Source organism: Ammodytes marinus, assembly GCF_949987685.1.
Source record: "Ammodytes marinus genome assembly, chromosome: 11".
Lineage (NCBI taxonomy): Eukaryota > Metazoa > Chordata > Actinopteri > Uranoscopiformes > Ammodytidae > Ammodytes > Ammodytes marinus.
In genome coordinates, this window is record NC_137215.1 from 14,420,183 (window position 1) to 14,444,477 (window position 24,295).

The following is a 24,295-nucleotide window of genomic DNA, read 5'->3' on the forward strand; positions in this document are numbered from 1 at the left end:
CACTCTCCATTGAAGCTCATTAAATATGTCAAGAAATCCTGAGCTACATTTCAATTGGTTCTATCTGATATGGGCGGGCCAGAGCCCTATGTATGGTGCTCTGGGGCGGACGTAAACGGATGACGACAGTGCGCCGTCGAAGCCGTGATAGTAAACATCAAAGATAGCTGCGGATATGTTGTTTGAGTTTGAGACGGCTTTGGCCTCGACCCTTTACAATTTGGAAGACGGCACTCAATCTTTCATTAGCAAGTAAGAGGAATATTCTGTTTTGCAGACGACCACGGCAAAAGTTAAATTTAACAGTTAATCCCGCTGTTCGCTAAATGAACGGGGCTTAATACGGCACATTGTTCATTGCTCTGATTGGTTGTAGTGCTATCAAATTGCGTGCAGTGGCATTTGAAGAGACAAATCTAATTCATGAGAGGCACCCCTGGCAGGTAAGCCAGGCAGTTTTTCAGGTTTGAGGCCAGTCTAAAAGCAGCATTGCCATCACCCATTGGCAGTAGGATGATTGGATATTCAATAAGTGTGGAGCTGATGTGCATATTCAAATTCATTTAAAAAGAAACTTGTAATACAAAAAAAGTGACTTTTCAAGTATACTTTTACTATGTAAAGTTTTATTGTGGTAGGAGTAAAGGAAAAAATTAAGCCTATTTGGGTTTATTTTGGGCATGTACGATTAGTGTATAGCTCATTTGCATATTAAAATCCATTTTCAAAGAAACTTGTAATACAATTTTTTTTTATTTTCATGGATACTTTCATTGTGTAAAGTTTCATTTTGATAGGACTAAGGGAAAAAAATAGCCCTAGGATTTATTGGTGTTTCGCCTTATTGGCACACATCTCGGATTGATGAGAATTAAACATATTTCCTCAACAAGGATTTCTTAGGACTTTTAGTATGTTGTTCTGGACACCTCATAGAAATGATCTGAGCTGAAAAAAATTATTTTACAATTTGTCTGTTTTTTGGCCCAAAAATGGGTTACTTTGCCTGGCCTATTTTAACATTTTATATTTAATGCTTCAAAATTCCGACTATGCATTCTATACACAAAGCACTTTGAAACCAATCAAACAAAATGATGAATGGATGATGATTAAAAATATATAATAAATGTCAATATGCAAGCAGCTATTTCTCCCAAACTGAACGTAGGCTGGAGGGTTGAGCTCTAAAAACTGGTGTTGTGCTAATTCAGAACAATACTGAATGCTAAATGCTTACAATGGCAATACTAACAAACTAAAGTAGGTATGTTTGCCATGTTTACCATTGTTTGTTTAGCAAATGTTAGCATGCTAACATCATCCTATAGAGGAGCTTGAATATCTGTACTAAATGTCACAGCAATCATGAGATATTTCAGTCTGGTGTCGTAGCTGAAATCAATTAGTATTTTCATTATCGATTAATCTGCAGATTATTTTCTTCTAAAAAAGTTAGTGGAAATTGTACCTATCACTACTTTCACATTCCAAATGCAATCGTCCTAAAGTTTCTCTTTTTATACAACCAACAATGCCCAACCAAAATATTTTACATTTATTATCCTTTAAACAAGTAACAAATCCTCACATTTGACAGCCGGAAATACAATCTTAAAATATTTGGCATTTTTGGTAGGAAAATTACAAAACAATTGATCTAGAATTAGAAAAGATGGCAATTATTTATTTAATCCACAATTCGATTAAATTGTCAAATCATTGTGGAGGTGGACCAGTTGAGTGGATAACTGCTTGACATTGGAACTCCTCGACTGTGATTCATATCATGATTCGTATCATGAGGAGTACAGACTTAAGACAAGGAGGTACAGACATAAAGACAGGAAAGCGCAGTAGAGCATGACAGGGCACATACTTATTATTATATATATATTTTTTATTTGCTCTCTGGTACTCGTTATAAATATGATTAACACTAAATTGGTAACTTTAACCATGTAAAAAGGTGTGCAAACTCTACCTGACAAGTTATCATGGATGAGTGACTCGTGCTTCAGTTGATTTATTTTTCCTCTATGTTTCCTTCCTGCCTCTGTATCGTGTTGCTCTCTCGGCCTCCTAGCAACAACTGTGCACTGCTGCGCCCCTGTTTGCTCTCCTTTCTACTCCCTATCCCTAGTTTCCCCCCGTTTCCCCTCACCACCTCTATGCCTTCTTCTGTGCTCCCTCCTTGGTTCCTTCATCTTTTCTTTAGAATTTTGCTTATATTCATATGAAAAGAAAGAACGCTTAGTCACATCCCCACAGGATGCTGATACACAATCCTTATAGGTATAACAGTGTTACATTATTAACAAGGACAAGCACTGACAGAGCTCTTCCTCTTCTGACCCCCCTCCTTTTTCTCTTTCTTTCATGGATAATTAGGCTTTCCCATCCTCTGCATCGCCATACAAACAAGGAGACTTCTGGGAAATGAGTGGGCGGGGTAAGGGAGGGGAGAGGGATTCTAAAGAAGGAAGCCAAGCAACATGTTGACAAGACCAGAGCTTCCGGGTGTCTCATTTACCATCAGTCATGCAAGGCTAAATTTACAACTACCTGCGTATCCTGTTGGGTTTTTTTTGTGCTGCTGTATGTGGTTTACATTTGTGGTTATTGCAAAATTTGCACAAGACAATGCCCAACGTTGCATCTAAGAGATTAAGATGAAGAGCGAAGAAGTTGATGAAGCCCATCAGCGCCACAAAACTCTCAGTATGGCAGCGTTTACGAACCGGTGTCACCCCTGACACTGGCGCAGGAGCTCAGAAAAGTCCCAAGAAATGTTTCAGTCGTGGATTATACTGCTAAGAAAAAAACCTGGACGTAAAGCAGAAGGTATAAAATCCATGTGCGTCCACCGAAGGCTAACCTCATGTAGATGACACTGTTGTTGTTATTACTCAGAATTCTTCATGGGGGCAACAGAAGTGACAGACTATATACAGTGGAGGAAATAAGTATTTGATCCGCCACTGATTTTGTAAGTTTGCCCACTTACAATGAAATGAGCGGTCTATAACTTTAATGGTAGGTTTATTTTAACAGTGATAGACAGAATATCAAAAAGAAAATCCAGAAAATCACATAAAAAAGAAGATATAAATTATTTTGCATTTCATTGAGGGAAATAAGTATTTGATCCCCTACCAACAATAAAGGATGCTGGCCTCCACAGAACAGTCCTTTCACTTTAAGAAAGTTCTCCTGATCTCAACTCGTTACCTGTATAAAAGACACCTGTCGTTAACTCTATAAAAGACACCTGTCCACAGAATAAATCAGACTACAACCTCTCAATCATGGGCAAGACCAAAGAGCTGTCTAAGGACATCAGGGACAAGATTGTAGACCTGCACAAGGCCGGAATGGGCTACAAGACCATTGGCGAGAAGCTGGGTGAGAAGGAGACAACTGTTGGTGCGATTATTAGAAAATGGAAGAAGCACAAAATGACCATCAATCTCCCTCGGTCTGGGGCTCCATGCAAGATCTCACCTCGTGGGGTCTCAATGATAAAGAGAACGGTGAGGGATCAGCCCAGAACTACAAGGCAGGAGCTTGTTAATGATCTCAAGGCAGCTGGGACCACAGTCACCAAGAAAACCATTGGTAACACACTGCGCCGTAATGGCTTAAGATCCTGCAGCGCCCGTAAGGTCCCCCTGCTCGAGAAGGCACATTTGAAGTGTGCCAATGAACACCTGAACGACTCAGAGAATGCTTGGGAGAAGGTGATGTGGTCAGATGAAACAAAGATTGAGCTATTTGGTATTAATTCAACACGCTGTGTTTGGAGGAAGAGGAATGCTGAGTATAACCCCAAGAACACCATCCCCACCGTCAAGCATGGAGGTTGAAGCATTATTCTTTGGGGGTGTTTCTGTGCTAAGGGGACAGGTCGACTTCACCGCATCGAGGGAAAGATGGATGGGGCCATGTACCGTGAAATCCTGGCTGACAACCTCCTTCCCTCAGCCAGGTCACTAAAAATGGGTCCTGGATGGGTCTTCCAGCATGACAATGACCCAAAACATACAAAGGAGTGGCTCAAGAAGAAGCACATTAAGGTCATGGAGTGGCCTAGCCAGTCTCCAGACCTAAATCCCATCGAAAATCTGTGGAGGGAACTGAAGCTTCGAGTTGCCAAGCGACAGCCTCAAAACCTCAAAGATTTGGAGAGGATCTGCAAAGAGGAGTGGTCCAAAATTCCTCCTGAGATGTGCGCAAACCTGGTCATCAACTACAAGAAACGTCTGACCTCTGTACTTGCCAACAAGGGTTTCTCCACCAAGTACTAAGCAATATTTTGATAGGGGATCAAATACTTATTTCCCTCAATGAAATGCAAAATAATTAATTTTTTTTTTTTACGTGATTTTCTGGATTTTCTTTTTGATATTCTGTCTAGCACTGTTAAAATAAACCTATCATTACAATTATAGACTGCTCATTTCATTGTAAGTGGGCAAACTTACAAAATCAGTGGGGGATCAAATACTTATTTCCTCCACTGTATTTAACTGCTTGATATAGCACAGCTTTGAGCTTGTTTCAAACTTGCTGAAATAACAAGCTTGGTAGAAACCTAAACTACTTACCACATCATAGACTTCAAGACTCAAATATTAAACAAATATGTTAGGAATGAAGAAGCATGAACATCCTCTATCAAAAGTGGATTAGTTTTTACCAAATCCAATTACAATTTCCACGTCCTCCTCATGCAGGCCTTCTGTGATACTTGAATGATGGGAAATAATAGCTCGTATTGAGGGAAAAAACTAATCATCAACTCAGAGACCAACAAAGAAAAATGTACAATTATGTTGTGGTATGTATGTAGTTATGTTATTCAGGAAGTTAAACTGGAGATGATATTTTTAAGTTAAAATTTTACATATGATCAAAACAGCAAACTGTAGTCAATAATGGATAAACCGGTCAAGCAGCAGTATCTGAACCCGTTAGGTTCCTAAAACGAGATGAAAACATTTTACAATTAAAAAGGCCAATGTTATATCCTGGCAACAACAGCATGCCAGATGGACTTTGATGCTGTTTTTCCAGTTTCATTGATTAGTACAGAAAACAGGTTACGGGCACACTGATTGCATCTGGCACTAATCTACTGAACAATGCCAGGCTGTGTTTGACTATTGTGGTTTTCCACTTGATAAAAGGTTCAGGGAGGTAAGGCAGGGGGGTTGGGTGTGAGACGGCAGAAAACAATGGAGCAGGAGCCAGTTTAAAAAGGGTTGGGTCTCAATGTGTGCGTCACCCAGTCTAAATACGTTCCAAACCTTTTGGTTTGGACAAATGAACACCTCCACTAATCTTTGCAGTCTTAAAGGGTGGTTTTAAATGGACCTCTATGTATGCATGTTTCACTTCAACACGAATGTGTCACCTAATCTTATGCTGCATTTTTCAAATGTGTGGGTGCACAGTGATCTTATGCCTCGTTTCCACCGAGTAGAGCGGGTCGGAGCGGTTCGGTCCGGGTAGTTTGGCTTTTAATTTGCCAAAAGTTGGGTAGGGTACGGTTTAAGCGCACCTAACCGCTCTGAGCCGCTCCTAATCTCAGTACTCCTCCGTAGGGGTACTAGCCGCCTGAAAGGGTGCCGAAAAGGCGGAGCTACACACTGCTGTCATTTGATTGGTCGAAAGAATAATTTCCGCCATGTGTAGTCATCTCGGCAAGAGTGAAGAGAGTCTTGTGTTTTGGCGAAAATGTGAGCACAGCACTGTTTATTGTGTGGTGTTTTTCCTCGTCAATAAATGTATCAGTTGGTTACACTGTGTCCCACTGCTAGTCACGTAGCTGCCGCAGCCAGCACTGTTTGCTCACTGTTTCTATGAGTTGCACTGAGCCGTCTCTGTGTGTTTACGCCATAGATAGTAGTAAATAGCCTACACGCTCACAACAACACGGGGGGAATAAATAAAGAAGCGGCTGGTTTGACCAAGCAAAAACGAGAGACCGCTGGCTTAACCACAGTTGGTCGAAATAATCATTTCCGCCGTGTGTAGTCACCTCGGCTAGAGGGAAGAGAGTCTTGTGTTTTGGCGAAAATGTGAGCGCGGCACTGTTTATTGTGTGGTGTTTTTCCTCATCATTAAATGAATTATTTGGCTACACTGTGTCCCACTGCTATGATGTCACGTAGCTGCCACAGCCAGCGCTGTTCGCTCACTGTCTATCAGTTGCACCGAGCCGTCTCTGTGCTCACAACAACACGGGGGAATAAATAAAGAAACGACTGGTTTGACCAAGCAAAAACGAGAGACCGCTGGCTTGACCACAGTTGTTCCACAGCCCGATAGTTTGACCCACATTCTGGCGGCGGCTATCGCAGTCCAGCCTAAACCCCGCCCTACCAGTAAGGGTAGGGTCGGCGGTGGAAACACCACCGAGATTCTTAAAAGTGAGCTGTCCCGCTCTGAGGCGCTCCGACCCGACCCGCTCTACTCGGTGGAAACAAGGCATTATTACCTGTGCAGGTTTGAGGGGCCTCCTCAGCTCGTGTTGTCTGGGTGTCTCCTCTCAGTTTCTCTTACCCCATACTTAGCTCTGCCATGTGGGGAACAGCAGCCAATAGGGGGAGTGGATCAGGAAGGGAGTGTAGGAGGGTGGAACCTGAAATATACACGAAACAACAGGTTTGTCAACAGCTGTGAGGAGCTAAGACAAAACTGCTAGACAAATATCAACGACACGAGGAGCTCCAAATACCAGTTTCTGTCATTGAACACGTGCGGCTGAACCCTTTCCTTAAAGCTTACCAATGTTAAAGTGCACAATGCAGTTTCAGTGGAGGGGGATTTGTTTACAGTACACAGAGCCTGCAGTTAGTTTACAAAACGTATTTTCTTTACATGTACTCTTAGTATTGAATAATTCCATCATCATGAATCAAAACTAAATTATTTCAAGGAACATGGAACCAAACGTGAGAGTCGAATATGGTTGTAAAACTGTGGGCCCTGCTGCTGTAAATGACAACAGTGACTTTTCAGGAAGCTTTCTAACTTCCAGAGATCAGAGTTTTCCTTGAGGATTAAAGTTTGTTTATTCAGTTATGAGAATATACCTTAGAAAATGTTCACTTCCCTGACACACCCAAAGTTACATAATGCACCTTTAACAAAGGGCAAAGAAAGCAGCGCCAAAGTACATGATGTTCAAAAGGTAATTGTCTTTATTTTGACATAACCCAATATGTTCAGGCGGTGGGGGTGGGGCTCACCCATCGCAATAGCTTACTACCACAGTTTAGCTGTAGCTCTGTAAATAGGCGTAGCTGTGCATCGCTAAGAGTGTACAGGATTACCCAGTCAAGAGAAATCTATTTTGATAAGGGAGCAATAGTTTTAGTCCTTTTTTAAAACAAAATACCAAACCTTTTGGCGGTTTCAGCTCTTCAAATGAGAGGATGTTATGTCCTCTTTTTTAATACATCACAATTAACTGCATTTATTTGGGGTTTGGGAAACGTCACCTCACCAGATGTAAAAACACATGTTTGGGGAATTTACTGATTTAAATAGAATTCATAAAGACATTTTGTCACATTTCATTAAACAAAATTAATATATCCTCTTAAATGGCAGGGGGGTCAGCAATATTTGCAGAAATGGCAAATAAATCAGTTTTCCCCAAAAAAGGTTCTGGCTGGGGAAACCAGGTTTCTCCTCTTCATGATTACAGGAACATGACAGGAGCTAGGTTACTTAGTTACATGTAAGTGTCTGGACTGTCAGCTGATCACACACACACACACTGCACAGGTGGAATAAAGACACCCAGACAGGAAGCAGACATTCACCTTATACATAATTTATAATGCAGACCATTTTTTGTCTGCCTAACTAGTGAAAATAAGTTAGGAATAGCAGCATTTAGCAGAAGATCTAGACAACATTACATTTGTCCTTCCCATTTCAGATACCAGAGGCTAGTAATGATTGTTTTTAAGGGAATCTCATTAGTTTACAGACATTTCTACTTGCTTATGTGACTAACGCTTCTCAGTTATTTATTTTTATTTAATTAAGTGACAGAGTGAATTATATAAATATGTTTTTTATTTCCCCCAAATCCCAGCCTTCTCGAGGACAAATTACAAACACAGACACAAAACTAAAGATACACACATGTTAGATAACAACCTGCACAAAGCAAAGCTTTAACATATGTCAGATGTGCACAAGATTTATCACTGGAGATGCAACAATAAATATACAAAAATGAAAAAAAGGAATTATAAAAATCATAAATCAAGTAACAGATGCAGCTCTAATTATTCTTCAGAGTGATATAATGACAGTAGTTATTTCTGTTTAAGCTTGTCCCACTCCTACAGGCATGCCACTGCATGCACATTTGCTGTGCTCCACATCCAACAGGGAGGTGAGTGGTCACTTTCACCGTTCTCTGTTGTTCTCTCTGTGAAGCCTGTCCAGAACAACTCTCCTATTACTTGGAAGCGTGCAAAGAGCTGATAACTCTATTCAGACCTTGTATCTGGTATCCATATCAACAGTATCTAGAGTGCATCCATTTCCAGGCTGGATTAGTTTGTACATCAAAAACAAAATACATTTCTCGTTTTCTAACATTTAATTTAACGTGTGGTGGTGGCGAAAACAGAAAATAAAGACAATCCCTCTAATCCACACTGCTTGACAAGAGTACTGTAGATACATATTGGTGCCTCAACTCAAGCACAGACTTGGCCACCTTGTTAAGAGTTGGCGGGAAAGCAAACTATTTTTCTGAGCAGCTCATTTGTGATGCAAGATTAATTTGAATACTGAGTGTAAACAGGGTTTAAGCCAAGTTTCAAACAATGCAGGTAACACAAACCATGCCGGCAAACTTCCAACTAAAGCATGTTTATGAAACCGGACTGCAAATCAAGAATAAATATCCATTTTGTTTATTTGTCACGCTGGCTGCTGCCATAACATCGTAAAACGGCAATGATTAATAACACAAGCAGGACATTTGTGATACAAACAGGACCTGAAATCAACACAAAAGAAGCAACCAAATAACTGTACAACTTGTATCCGACCGAGTAATCATTTAGAATTTCAATTTAATATAAAATATATTACACCTATCATCTTTAGCTTTTGCAAAGGACACTGAAGTAAAAATCTCCATTTATAGACAACTAGATTTTTTGCTAATCATTAAACCACGTATGCTGGTTAGATATAAGGGGTCAGTAGGTAAAGGGGTCTTACCTTTCACTGCGCTGTGTGAATATTTAAACAGCCTTTACTATTAACTCAGGGATTATCTACACTCGGAAATGTTATGGGAACAATGCAGAATAGTTAATCAATGATGGAGCTATGTGGATGTAGTTTCTGTATGCACACCGACTCACTAATCTAAATATGACCTGTGTACTTTCAGTTTGTTCTTCTTCCATCATAAAAGAAAATTACTTTGGGTGTGTCAGAGAAGTGGACATTTTCTAAGGTATATTCCCATAACAGAATAATAAAACTTTCCTTACAGGTAAATGTGATCCCTGGAACACTGTTTGAAGTTAGAAAGCTTCCTGAAAACGTACCGTTTCACTGTTGTTGTTTGCAGAGGCAGCAGGGCAAACAGTTTGGTTTACAAACATATTCTAGTCTTACGTTTGGTTCCAGGTTCCTCAAAATACTTTAGTTTTGATTTATGATGATAGAATTATTCAATAGTATGAAGTACATGTAGAGTAGATATGTTTTGTAAACTAACTGCAGGCTCTGTGAATACATACAAATCCCTCTCCACTAAAACAGCATAGTGCACCTTTAAAAGGTAGTTTGACTTAGTGACCTTTAATATCTTATTACTTTTAAAAGATTTGAATTTTCAACAGTGCGCAGGATTAAATCATCTCTACTTACATCCTTATTCCTTTATTTGCAACGTACCCATTTGAGCAAAATAAGAAACACACATCCAAACACAAGCAAGCGTCTCCATGAAGCCCAAAGCTAGGCTGATATTGGCCCGATCCATGCATGTCAGCTGATCAAATATCAAACTAGGCCTGAGGAAAATTAGAAACCGTGTGACCATTACATAGTGACAGGTTAAAGGAATAGGGATTTTTCTTTTTTTTTAGCTTTTCTTCTCACTCTCCGGCTCAAGAAAAGGCACAGAAACTGTACCGTCAATGTTGTTGCATTTTTGATATAGAAATGGGCAAAGGTCGCTCATCCAGATTAGCTTGGCTCAAATACTGGTAGTCAATGGGGAGCAGGTCAAAATATAAACTTAACAACGTCACTAAACACTTCTGTGTGCTGGTTGGGGCTTGTTAATTTACCACGTTATGTTGCCCTATGTCTTTTTATTTTTATTTTTACACGTTGTCTAATTTTAGAATGAAATACACACTGGAAAGAAACCAGGAAGTGCCTCTTACAGTCACGTATGTATTTGGTTCAACCTCCACAGTTTTAGGGACAGAGCCTTTTCCAGGGCAGCTCGTAGGCTCTGGAACTCCTCCCTGTAGAGATCAGATCCGCAACCCAGAATCCCTTGCCATCTTTCATTCTTGCCTCAAGACCCATCTCTTCTCCTTTGCCTATACTCTTAGTCGCCCCCTCCTCATCAATGTGTGCATAGGCCTATGTCTTTGCTTGTAACGCAACTTTGAGTTCTTGAAAAGCGCTATATAAGTTTAATCTATTATATTTGTTGTTGTTGTTGTTGTTATTATTATTATTATTATTATTATTATTATTATTATTTTTGCTGTGACTGGTTTATCTGTGTGTCTCTAGGGGTGGCATGGAATGGAGAAGCAAATAATGTAATTGGGTTTAGAAAAAAAAAACGTTCATGTACTAACTGCAAAAAATAGAATGTGCACTGAATCACATTACAAACGAAACAATCTAATGGCGGATTGTGGATCATTCACGGTCTAATATGGTCATGTTGTTCACCTCATACTGTGTGCAAAGAGCCTATAGTAGTGTGCAAGTGTATTGTCTAAGTTTAGTGTTGGGGGTTTGCACACAATACAAAGTTTCAATAAGTAACTAGTCTGAAAGAGGTCAATACAGTCTAATATAGTGCCGTTAGTGTGTGTGATAGCAGATAAGGAGGAGGCATTACGGCTGTCAAGCCTCCACCAATAAGGCACATAAGGGCAAGGATCATCTCAAAACGAACAGAGGGCGTTCATGCAAGTTATCTGAATCAATCAGGGGAAGCACCAATAAAAATGAAAGAACAGCTGACATTTCAAATGAAAGGCTTCAGTTGTGCAGGGCAGGCCAGGGCAAATCGCAAGAAAAGGCACACTCCTGGCTAAAAATGCATTTGCTTGAAATACTGTCAGACTCAGCTTAAATATTTCCTCCAAATGGCCGATGAACATACACAGAGGAATCTTAGTATAAACATTCATATCTTCATCATCATCAAAGGTTACTGCCGGTCCAGAAATACATGAGATGTTTTACTATTCTGGTTCCCCAACACTTTACTTTGAAGAGTATGTTACGTCTACAAGCAATTTCTATTCATCTCCGTTTCACCTTTTTAATTGACTCATTTTACATCTTTATGAATTATGTGAAAAAAATCTCACTTGTGTATGAATCGAGAACTTAACATAAACATTTCCTCGTCCCTTATAATTATATTCTATTATAATCTGTTGCACACATAAATCCATGCTGAACTTATAAAGATAATAACTACCAGAGAGATATTTCTGAGCGCTACTTGACCCGGAGACAGAGGAATACACCAGGATGTTATGGCATGAGGGAATGTGGGCCTAATGGCGACATAGTGCGAAGAGAGATCGCCATAAATAGCCTGAGGGCTGAAACCGAGAGAGCTGGAGTCTGCGGACCAAATATCGACAACAGTATTTCAAAAAGGGCTTAAGGTCCCACTCCAGTTATTACAGTAAGTCACAGACATTCGGGCTTGACTTTTGCTTCTAAAAGTGATTCTGGTGGTCTGCCATGTTATTTAATTGGCAAAATAATACACACACAAAACAAGTATATTAAAAATAATTTATAGTGCCAGATAATGAATACTGGTCTGTTTTTTTCTTCTGAATAGAAATCGGCAGGTTACACTCTTTACAAAATCGGCAACCGGGATCGGCCAAGAAATATGCAAATGTAATGTAGCACCCCTACACAAATGAAAGATACAATCCGTAACCTATACGCCACCATTGCTAAGTTGAGAAGCAAACAAAAAAAGACACACACCCATCCATTAGCGTGTGCACTGCTCTACTAATAGCAGCGCAAAGGCAACATAGCATGCAGGCGACGCAATACACACTCACAAGTCATACAGGACTTCACTACTTGGACTGTTACAACTTAAAGAGATACATTTCAACATGCTGGTTTGAAGCTGGATCCCCCCCTGAAGGCCCGAAGATGGTGTTGCCAAAACAACCCGGGCCCGGCTTGCTGAATTGTCTTTTTCTTTCAATATTCAGAGATCTGGTAATCTTGTTAACAAACATCAGGTCTTAAAAGCAAAAGCGATGTTTATTAAATGGTGGTGGAATAGAGAAAAACTTACATTCATTGACAATAATCTTGCCACACACACACACACACACACACACTCTTAGAATAGAATGGCATTTCTAATTATCAACAAATACTTGTCACTCAGACCCCGGCACGCCAAAGGTCACCTCTCTCTATAGCGTGACTCGTCTACTCACACTCAATGTAATCTAAACCTTAATGTGTGAGTGTGTGTGTCACACTGGAGTCCATGGATTACACAAACATGCCAAATCCTACCATATGACTCACAGCGAGACCTGATGAGACATTGCGTACATATCTTAGAATGCAACATGAATCATGTACTTTGCCCTGCCAAAGTTTCCAAAATGAGATTAGAGTGTAGAATAGTCTGGATTACAATCCAAGGCATTATGAAACAGCCAAAGGAATGGTTGACCACCTGGCGAATGCAAGACCAAGATATACTCTTTTCTAGGAGTCACTTTTTAGGGTCGCCCAGCAGCTCCAGAGGAAAATATTTGGGCATTCCACTACTCAATTATATTCATCAGCTAGTCGATAACTTTGTCAGTGGTCTGTTTGGTGATGTGCAGGTAGCACACACTGGGCATATTAGAGCTTTTTGAGTTGAAATCAGAAGCTTTTTAGGCTGGAGACGGGATTTGATGAGAGAAGGAACCAAATTAGTGAAGTGACAGGCCAGGCATTAGAAAAAAAAGAGCTGAAAGATGCTATTAAAGATCTATCTGTAGTGAGAAAAAATAAGTGGCAATGCCCACATGTGAACACATTTGTCCATGTGGGGCAGCTACTATCCATCCCATAACTCACACTTGATAAACTGTAGCCTGATAACTTTACAATATTAAAAGAGGAGCCATTTGGAAACAAGTTAATTAATTTTCTTGTGCAAAAATCTGAGAACTAATATATGGCATTACATCAGTTTTATGAACTACAAACAGATATGTATGTTACACTTCCTTAGGGACTGAGGGCAGGAAAGCAGTATGGGGCAGAGAGAGAGGAAAGGCGCAGACAATGGTGCAAACAAGGTTTCAACTTCAAAAACATTGAAGAAACGTGCTACTTAGTTAATGGCCAAAGCAGCAAGAACCAGTGCTGTACTTCCATCATGCTATACTTGAGTAAGAGTAAAAATACTCTGGGAAAGGTCAAAGTCACACATAATCACACATTACATAAACATTACTTGATTAGCAAAAGTATGTCAGGTATTAAAATGTAACCAAGTATCGGAAGTAAAAGTAAAAGTTGTGTGTATGAGACTTTTTTTGTTGTTAAAATAAAAATAAAAATATATACTTAAGTTGCATATTTGTTGCGTTATTAATCTACTTTCAGTTTCAGTGAGGTACTGTGCTTGAGAAATGATTAACTATACTTCCACTGTGACATACTGTTGTTTTCCTGTGGGTTTGTATGTGTGTAGAAGCGGCAGCTCACATGTTGCATAACTCCAAACAGACAAATCCTGTTGCCCAAGCACTGAAGGCTGCCATATTAACCCAACTTTGGAATATGTGTCAAACTGTTAATGGAAAGAAGACGCACAACCACAGGTGCACACACACACACACTTTTGTTTTGGCTTAGCAGGTTTTAACTAGGGGGATTTTAACAACACATAACCTGGAGCTGCCCATTTACCTGAATGTGTCCATCACAACTTCCCATAGCCCAAGCTGACATACTCAAATGTTTTGTTTTCACTGATCAACAGTCCAAAAATATTTATTTGGTTAGCATAGAAAACCAGAAAATATTCACAGAGAACGCAAGAATAGTGAGGAAGTTGGGAATTGTGCTTTAAAAATGAAAATTAATCCTTTATCAAAATGGCTGCAACTTAATTTTCAGTCGATAAACTAATCAACGCTGCTGGTGAGACTGGGTGCATGGTGAAGAATCTGGAGAACAGACAGCGTGTATAAAAGTAAACTCAACTGCTGGGTTTTGTGCTTCTGGTCAGACAAAATGAGACATTTAAAGAGACCACATTGGGCTCTGGTAGGGTTGTGATTGAGATGTTTCATGATTTTCTCAGACAAAACTATAAATGCAAAAAATAATAATAATAATAATAATAATAATAATAATAATAATAATAATAATAATAATAATAATAATAATTCGCATTAATCCATTAAAGCAGTGGACAGGTTCCAGCTGTGACTCATTCTGAAAACTACACTACAACAGGAGATAGTATGTCCATTATTCATTTGAGATTAAATGTCTTCATTATATTAAACATGGTCATTCATTCTGTGTTCATTCTGAGAACTATGCCCAACACCTCCAAAGTCTATTCTCCCACATCAAATGTTCGTACTACTCACCAAACTAACCTACTGCCATGGAACAACACTGAGTCACAGAGTCCTAGTTCCTCTCATGCAGGTTAAACCTGAATTTAGAGCAACCACTTACACCTTATAGTGTGGAGCCAATATAACCAATATGCGTCACTGGTGTAATACTGCCTGCACACACAGTTAAAACTGTTTGAGACTTATGTTTGCTGCATAATATACGTGCAACAAACCACTAACATTAAGAATATGTGTGTTTTTCCATTATAGGCAATACTGTTTTTAATGATTTCCTTTTTCCATTAATGCCTATAAAAGAGGTTAACCCCACTGATGTATTTTCCATAGCGAGGAAGAGCTACTGCAGTCTGCAAAATGTCTGTAACATAATGGACTATATTAAAGAATATCCCACTAAGCCGTTTTTAAATGGATCTCGGAAAACAGTGGCAGCCAGGCACTCCAATAACAGCCACCGCCTCTGATTTATGGAAAATACACATTTGGACTTCTTGGTTTTAACTCCTTATAGGCATTATTGAGGATTAAAAAATAAATAAAATAAAATATTAATAAAAAAAATAAATAAACAAACCTTCCACTTCAAATCTGGTTCCTGTCTTTTATGCTTTTAAGTAACTTGGAAAGGTAAGTCAAACTAAAGTACCTCTAGTGGCTTTCACTTTGCCTCTGCGTTTAAAGAAACTTTCTCATCAGAGAACTGATGGAGTGGGTTTGAAGATCAGTTCATTGAGTGAAATCAATCAGAGCTATCACTCCTGATCTCTAGCCTGGTGCTACCAGACCATCGTACTTCATTTCATTTGTACAGAAGGTCTGGCAGTGCTGTAATTGGCAAACGTTCACTCATGGAGGCGGGTGTCTGTTAAAGTTTAAAACTATTGGATCTGCCCAGTGCCACTCTGGATTAGCCAACCAATCGCATAACGTTTGGTCGTCACGTGTGTCATGAGCCGGCTTCTGGCAACTGAAACTGGAGCGCGACTTCGACGTCATCGTTCTCAGCCACTCGCTCTGTTCGCTGATTGGACCGGCTGTCGAATCTCCGACAAAACTGGGAAATGGGCTGTACACCCAGACTGACTACTGAAGGGAAAATAAAATTTGGCCGGAAGTAGGCGGGCGGGCGGAGCCAGGCTACCTGATCTCTGTACCCTCACAACACTTTTGCCAAAAGAGAGAAGTTAAAAGGTCACATTTTATGCTAAATGCACTTTTTAAATGTATTCTAACATATCCATGGGTCCACGGTGTGCCTAGAGACTGCCAAAATATTAAAAAAAATAACAATCTCTCCTGTTCTCACTCTCCCCCTTTCTGAAACCCCCACCCCTCCCCCCCAATATACTCCAGTCAGAATTTTCCCCTTTTCTGACCTCACAAACTGTAAAGCCAGAAGCTTCCACTTTGCATTCCACACCCCTATTTCTTATTGGTCCACGGCCCTGACAGACAGAGGGCGAGGCGTATCTGGCTTCGCTTCCGGACAGGGGCAGCTCAAAGATTGTATATTTACGAGGGGAGCTGCAGCTCTTTTTTAAAAATAGGCCATTGTGAGATTAGCTGAACATCAGCATAGTACAATAAATTATCTGAAAGTTTTTTTCAGCAAACAATTAAAGAAAAACATATTAGGGACCACTAAGACCATATAATATGGTGTATAATAGTACCGAAAAGTGTATAATATGGGAGCTTTAATGGATTGAGTTAGGAAGTCTTTTTTAACATTAGTTTCAAATGTAAGTCGAGACATCCCATTAAAAATTCCTTCCAAATTAATCAAAAGTAAACAGCCAATACAAATAGAAACACTAAAGCTGATTGACTATAGTGTTACCAATGGATAACAAGGGGATGCTTATCATTTTATTGTAGTTTTCCCATTTGCTTATAGAAAGGTTTATGATGTTCTGCATCGTAAATGTACAGACAATACCAATTTTGTTTGCAGATTTGTGAGGCCAGCTTAGTTGGAGGTGATAAAGAGCTCAGGCTAACAGCCAGGTAGATACATTCAGTCTGTAAAGTGGTCTGGGTTTGAGGTGTGTCACTAGTGAAAACGCTGTATTTAATGCAAGTAGTACTATGCGGGACTGTGTGACAGTATCTCTAAACAGGACAGTGTGGTTATAGTACAGACCTAATGAGATGTCCCCATAATTAGCAGCACCCCCTGGGTATCTCCCTGTTTCTCATTTGGAAAAAATTACTGACCTTGAAATGAGAGGAAGGAAGACGGTGAAGGGCACGTATCGTCCCCTATAAGCTTATTTTAACTGCACTAGAAACTCTCTAGGATTTAGCCCTTTAGCTTGAACAAAAAACAACAACAGGCTGCATTTAAAACAGCTAATTTTTTTTTGATATTCTGCGAAGTCATCCAATGGATAAATAGTCAACCTGCCCTTGACATGAATGTTCCTGGATGAAACCTGGTGCTTTATGGCAATGATCATAATTGCTCATCCCTGTGCCTCTCCACATTCAGTTTAGTCAGCCACTATCCGGAACGGCTGACATTGTATTGAATCATCAGGTGGCACTTATTGGTAGAGGGGAATACATGAGTGTGGGGGGGGGGGAGAACATGTGCGCTGTGTGTTAAAGGAGGTCAGCGGTTTGATTTAATCAACAGGTGAGTGCACATCCAGTGACGGTCACCGTGTCCTTGAGTGGGAGACTAGAGCTGGTGCCTGTTTGCTGGGCTGCAGAAGACCATCAGCATGTGTCTAAAAGCAAGCACTCTGCATATGGTGTGGATAAATGATTCGGCTATTTATGTGGAGTGCTGGGCTGTGTGTCTGAATGGCAAAGCTGCTGAGAGATGTCCAAAGAGACTTGGTTGGTCGGAACGTTTAACCTATGCAAACTACGGTTTTCTGCATTTAAAAATGGTTGCTATCACATGCGCTCTAGGATCATGAAATCTCTGATAACTCTCACACATTTCTCCCTCTACCATAGAAGCCAGATAATGCAAACAAGCAAAACACAAGATCTCTAAAACCAAAAGCCATTCCCTAAAATTATATTCTTCCAGTCAAATCACAAATTCACGCCAACCAGTCATTTTAACTTCCTTTATCCGATTAAAATGATAGACATACTGTTTTGTATAGCACTACCTGTTTAAAAGCTTCCAAGCATGCATGGCAAGGACTAGCATCAGAGAGTCGCAGGAACATAATGAAGGCATTGTCATGGCTACAACCTGGTGAGCATAACAGAAAGGAATTGCAACAATACCTGCCAGATTGAAAGAAACAGGACAAACATCTTTAGAAAGGGGGTTTGCACAAGTTTAAAAGTAAACATGGTCATAATTTTATCCCCATTTTTATTACCCATGGGAGACAGAAACAGTCTCCTAACTGCGGTTTGGACTCTTCTGTCTAAACATAGCCGGGCTACAGAACAAGCAACTCTGGAAAATGTTACTCATGTGATAACTTTTTTTTTTTTTTTATCTTAGAGAGCAAATATGGTTAAATGCACACGTTTATTCAGGTCAAAAGATGTAGGTAGAAAAAAGGGCAGAAATGGTGACGAAAGCACTAGCCTTCTTTGAATGTATTCTCTCTCTTACGTCCTCAAATATTAGATTAAGGTGTGTCTGTTTTTTTTCTGACACATTTTATGTTGTGTTTGAGTCGGACACTCGACACTGGTGTGATTAACTTAGGTGCAAATGATTATCTCAAAACTGATTCATCAGGTGGTTATATATTTACTTTCTATCGAAAATATGTAGGCTATGTAACTATTTGTCCGATAACATTGAATTAAAATGATAAACAAAAACAGATAAAAAGCCTACATCTTAACATTCAAGAAGGTGGGATGCAGTGAATGTGGTTCTAGAAATGTAGACTTTTTACCGATGAATTTATTCTAACCAATTGCTACTTCTCATTTAAGCAAACATCGCGACACTTTAAAACGCTATAACTTTAATGTGAGTTTACTGCTCTAATCTAGCCTATATCGTGTTTTTTTTCCCACCGTAGGAGTTTTGTGCTCGAGGTTACTTATTCTCTTTTCCTAATAAAAGCACCAAAGCAAACACAATGAAGCGACATGTGTCTGCTCCCTTAACGCACATTCGCTACTGAATCCTTCTCAACATCTGTGAGTGGTTAGATTGTCGCTCGCGGTACGTAGTTGGCTGGTTTACTCTTTTCTAAAGTCCAGACAGGGAAAACTCCTCCGTGGCTGAGGTGGGGGTTAACTCACTTGTTTGTCAGCCTTCCTTTTCAGCACAGAAAAAAAAGTAACTCCAGGAACCACAGAGAAGTTAATAAATCCATTCGTCTTGTTGTCGTCGTCTCTCTACTGCTTTTAAACCTGCCTACGACGAAGACTGGAGAGCGGAGACCAACAAGGACCGACTCCTTTCAACAGCAGTGACGCTGCGCCGCGCTGGGCGGGGCGAGGCTGTCTCGCTCTCACACACGCACGCACTTACGCATGCTCGCACTCACTCACAACATTGAAATGTTATATTGTTTCAATGTGCTTTCCTTATCGCATTTACCTTATCAAAAGCTAGATGACTAAAGTAGCTTCCTCAATAACAGGACTTTACAGTGGGTTCTTTGAATGATGTCAGCTCTTGAATTACCTGACACATATTGTTTCAAATAATCTGTGCTGGTAGGCTAGCCTATATGTAGCCAATAGCAGGGTTAACGTGGCCCAATGAGGCACACTTGAAAGCTAACTTGGTGCACTGACACTCCTGGACAGGGGTGTCAGAAAGTTCACACAAAGTTGATTAAGCCTATAAACTCAACAGAACTCTCTCTGTATTTCTCATTACGGCAGTGTTTACAAACTGGTGTCACCCCCTAACACTGTCACAGGAGCTCAGGAAAATCCAGAAAAGCGGCCAAGAAATATTTCAGTTTCTCAAATTCTATTAAGTATGTAGAATGAATTGCATATCATTTTCACTTGTTTGAGAAGGGGTTTGATGCTAACCACTTCAGCAAAACACCAATTCAGCATGGCCAGCACTAATGAGTGCACTTAAAATGGAATAAACACATATAGACTGCACTACATGTTTCCCTGTTGGTTTTTATCACAGAGTTGTAGTAGTTATGTTAAATCAAAGTCACATGATAAAACAAAATACAATGTGTCGTGGCCCTGTCCTGTATTCCTCCATGGTAGATAAGACATGATAAAGAGTCCTCTATGGTGCCCTTACAATTGAGGAAATGCAATACTTTAACTGATTCCTGGCTTAAGAAGTCTGATTAAATCAAGTGGGGATCTCCAAATGTCAAATTAACATTTTAAGGTTCTGTGCAGATTAAAAAAACACATTATGACTTGGTATTTTGTATCTTCAGATGTCCTACACTGCAGTCTAATCTTAATGCTATGATAAGCTAAGCTAACCTACTGCTGGGTCCAGCTACATACATAAGAGTAAAATCAATCTTCTGCGTCTCATTCTGGACAAAAAAAGTGATAGGGGCATTTCTTACAATGTCAAACAATTTCTTCAAAAACATGAGTGCCCGAAAACCACAGAAGCAATGTTTGATGCAGCCAAAGTCAGTCATTTCAGGTAAATGAAGACACATTTTATGGATATAGTCTAGTGCATCATTACATCGTTCCCCTGAAGAGACTGGCGCCAAATCTCGTAAATTGTTATCCAAACATTAGCTTCCTTTAAAGGGAAATACACTTAATTCACTTTTCCTGCCAAGTTAGACCACAAGATCAATACCACTTTAATGTCTGTGCATTAACTATTGAGCTAATAGCTAAAAGGCAGTTAATGGTGTACCCTTCCAGTCATCTAGTGTGAGACTGTTAGTCATAGAGGGATCAAGCTGACAAGTACATTGTCTTGTGTTTGCTTAGTTACCAGTAGCAAACACAGGGACTGTCACCAGTCTGTAAATGTCGAAAGACCAGTTACACCTGTCATATCCCAGTAAGAAAGTGACACGCTTCAACATTTAGATGAACTGATACTTCAAGGCCTGTTCATTTAAACATTAAAATTCTAAAAAATTAAGCTTGATAGATGCTCTGGTTACGGCTTCATCCATTATAATTTCCCAAAATCAGTAGTAATCGTATTCATTTCCTGGTTAGAAAAGAAGGTCTGCTTTAGCTTGCATCTGTTTTTTTTGTGTTTTTTGAAAACTTGCAGAGGCACCCAGATGGCAGTTAAACGTGTGTGCGTGCATGTGTTCTTGGGTGTGTGTGATGGGTGTGGGATATCCAAACAGCAGGGGACCAGTCCCCAGGCTGTAGTCTATTAATGACCCAAACCAAGACAAAAGGGGTCTGCTGTGTGAAGGACTAGAGGCTCTACATCTTTCTATGTAACAGACTATAGGGTCTGTTGGTCGCCCCAATGGAAACAATAGATACCCAGCCTGTGCTCATAAATAATAATCTTGAGGTTCACGTATGTTTATAATGTTCATGGACACGGGATTGAACCTGCTAGATGACATGGGAAAACAGTTTAAAGGAAACATCTTTTAGTATAACAGTTATTGTGTTAAGGAGAAGGTGAGAGTTAACAGATATTCTTGAAATGAACCAGTACCGCTTAGCCACGAAAATGCAGTCTGTTGCTATTTTGCCTCACAGGTTCCTCCAGGTATCTTCCCCTACGTTTGTCCTCCTGCTGACATTTTTATTGTAAAATGCTATTTGATTTGTTTTTATTTCAACCTAAACAAATCCCACGAAACAATGTTACCCAACTAGTTTACTGTGTAGTCAGGCAAAACACTGTTGCTCTGGGTGTTTTTCCTTCACAACAATGAATACACTGGTGCAGCAAATGTGTATTAATCGGCAGTTGAAAATAGTCCCTAATAAAGGTATGATTTCCTCATATTTTATAAAAACTATATTGTCCAGCTGAGCCTTTCAATTATGATCTGGTTTTAAAGATGTATGTGGTGAGCAATAACCATTTGTTCAGTACCAAATGATAGTGATGTCAGAAAGTATTGTGAGACAGACTTGCGCATTGTTGATTTTTGTCTCTTTGTGTATTATTAAATAATTGCAGGATTATTTTCTAATGCCTATTGAAGCACTAAAATAAAAATAACTAAGCCTACAGGAGCAAGGAAATGTATGTGTGTGTCCCACATGATATATATATATATATATATATATATATTTTTTTTTTAACATTTTGTTCTTCTAGAATCAACTGTACAAAGGGATGTTGGGGCGGAGGGGTTATATTGATAAATGGTTTACCATCACATCAAATAACATAGAAACATTCCCCACAATAGAAACATTATTCTAGTTACCAACAGTTCTCCTGAATGTAATAATTCCCCAAGAGGTAATTGCCTATTTCTTTTGCAAAGATTACTGCCATGCCCTTGAAAAAAAAACATGGATATGGTCCACACCCTACTGTGGGTTGGGCTTATTGCTTCTTGTGCATTAGAGCCCTCCACCATCATTGTGTCATCAGAAAAGAGGGCAGGGTGTAAACAACATTAACTAGACAGGATAGGATGACCGCGGGGCAGTAGGTGTGAAGGAGCCAACAGACAGCCAGGACTCAGGTGTCTCCTCAACGTCCCAGAGTCTCAGGTGGTTCAATGAGACGTTGTTTGCTGTATTTGAAATCACTCTGAGCACATGCTGGCACCTCTGCCACTGCTGCCACCCAGCTGCCCGTGTATCAGGTTTAATCAAAGTCGGACTAACACACTCTGGTGCTAATGAATCCTACTTAAAGGATAGAGACTACTATGTGTCAATAGGCAATTTCACATCTGAGCGGACAAATATTGAATGCGGAGTCCCCCAAGGTTCCATTCTTGGGCCTCTTCTGTTTAACATCTACATGCTCCCACTAGCTCAGATTATGAATAAGAACAAATTATGCTACCATAATTATGCAGACGACACACAAATTTACATAACCATATCACCAGGAGACTACAGTCCGATACAGGCACTGAGTAAGTGCATTGAACAAATCAATGATTGGATGTGCCAAAATTTCCTTCAATTAAACAACGACAAAACTGAAGTAATTGTCTTTGGTGCCAAAGATGAACAATTAAAAGTCAGCGCACAGCTTACATCCGTTATGTTAGAAACCACACCCCAAGCCAGAAATCTTGGTGTAATCGTAGACTCTGACTTGAATTTCAAGAAACACATTAAATCAATTAATAAATCAGCCTACTACCACCTAAAGAACATATCAAGAATTAAAGGGCTTATGTCTCAGCGAGATTTAGAAAAACTTATCCATGCATTTATCTTTAGTAGACTTGACTACTGTAACAGTGTCCTTGCTGGCCTTCCAAAAAAATCTATCAGACAGCTTCAGCTAATTCAGAACGCTGCTGCTCGAGTCCTCACTAGGACCAAAAAAGTGGATCACATTACCCCAGCTCTGAGGTCTTTACACTGGCTTCCTGTCACTCAAAGAATTGATTTCAAAATACTGATGTTGGTTTATAAAGCACTAAATGGTTTAGGGCCAAAATACATTACTGATATGCTGATACGTTATGAACCGTCCAGAGCCCTTAGGTCGTCTGGGACAGGTCTACTTACAGTCCCTAGAGTTAGGACTAAACAAGGAGAAGCAGCTTTTAGTTATTATGCACCAAAAATCTGGAACAAACTCCCAGAAAACTTGAGGTCTGCTACAACTCTCAGTTCTTTTAAATCGAGTCTGAAGACTTTTTTGTTTCCATTTTAACCTGCAATTTTTATTTTATTTGCTTCTTTTATTAGCTTTTAAATGTTTTATAATGTGTCTCCATTTTAACCTGCAATTTTTTGTTTTGTTTGCTTCTTTTGTTCGCGTTTAAATGTTTTATAATGTGTTTTATGTATTATAATCTTGCCCCTGTAAAGCACTTTGAGTGGCCTTGTGTCTGAATTGTGCTATATAAATAAACTTGCCTTGCCTTGCCAAACTTGCCTAATTAGGTACAAGAGATCGAAGAATATAACGGTTTGCTGCACACAACAAGCTGTTGGTAAAGCAACTGATTCAAGCAAGAAAACGGTTCAATGAAACTTCTGGGTTTTTAAAGTTCAAGTTTGCTCACATCTCAGTAATGAATCACACGGAGCATCCTTTAGCTGTGCTGACACTGGATCCAACATGGAACACATTATGTGAGCAGAAGTGCTGATTAGCTAAATAAACTTTTATTTAGTAGCACCAATGAGAACGTTTAGGCACTCAGATGGACCAGCATTGCCCCAAAGAAAAAAAAAAGATATATTATCACAATTGGAAAAAAATGGTAATTTTAAGATGTTGTGATTTTTCGTATTATCACAAATCCGCAGAAAATAATGATTTCATGAACAAATATTTAAACATGACTTTTGTAGAAAAATTAATGTTC

At 39.6% G+C, this 24,295-nt stretch overlaps 1 protein-coding gene across 1 annotated transcript in view; it reads right to left on the reverse strand.

Moving 5' to 3' along the window:
* b3gnt2b (UDP-GlcNAc:betaGal beta-1,3-N-acetylglucosaminyltransferase 2b) overlaps positions 1–19,259 on the reverse strand; it is a 31,597-nt gene extending 12,338 nt beyond the window's left edge. Inside the window, exons 1-2 of the mRNA XM_080036341.1 lie at positions 19,140–19,259; positions 6,503–6,646 (exon numbers count right to left, since the gene is read on the reverse strand). The gene's annotated coding sequence lies outside the window, so the exon portion shown is untranslated. The remainder of the gene's footprint in view (positions 1–6,502; positions 6,647–19,139) is intronic.
* Between the last annotated feature and the right edge of the window lie 5,036 nt (positions 19,260–24,295).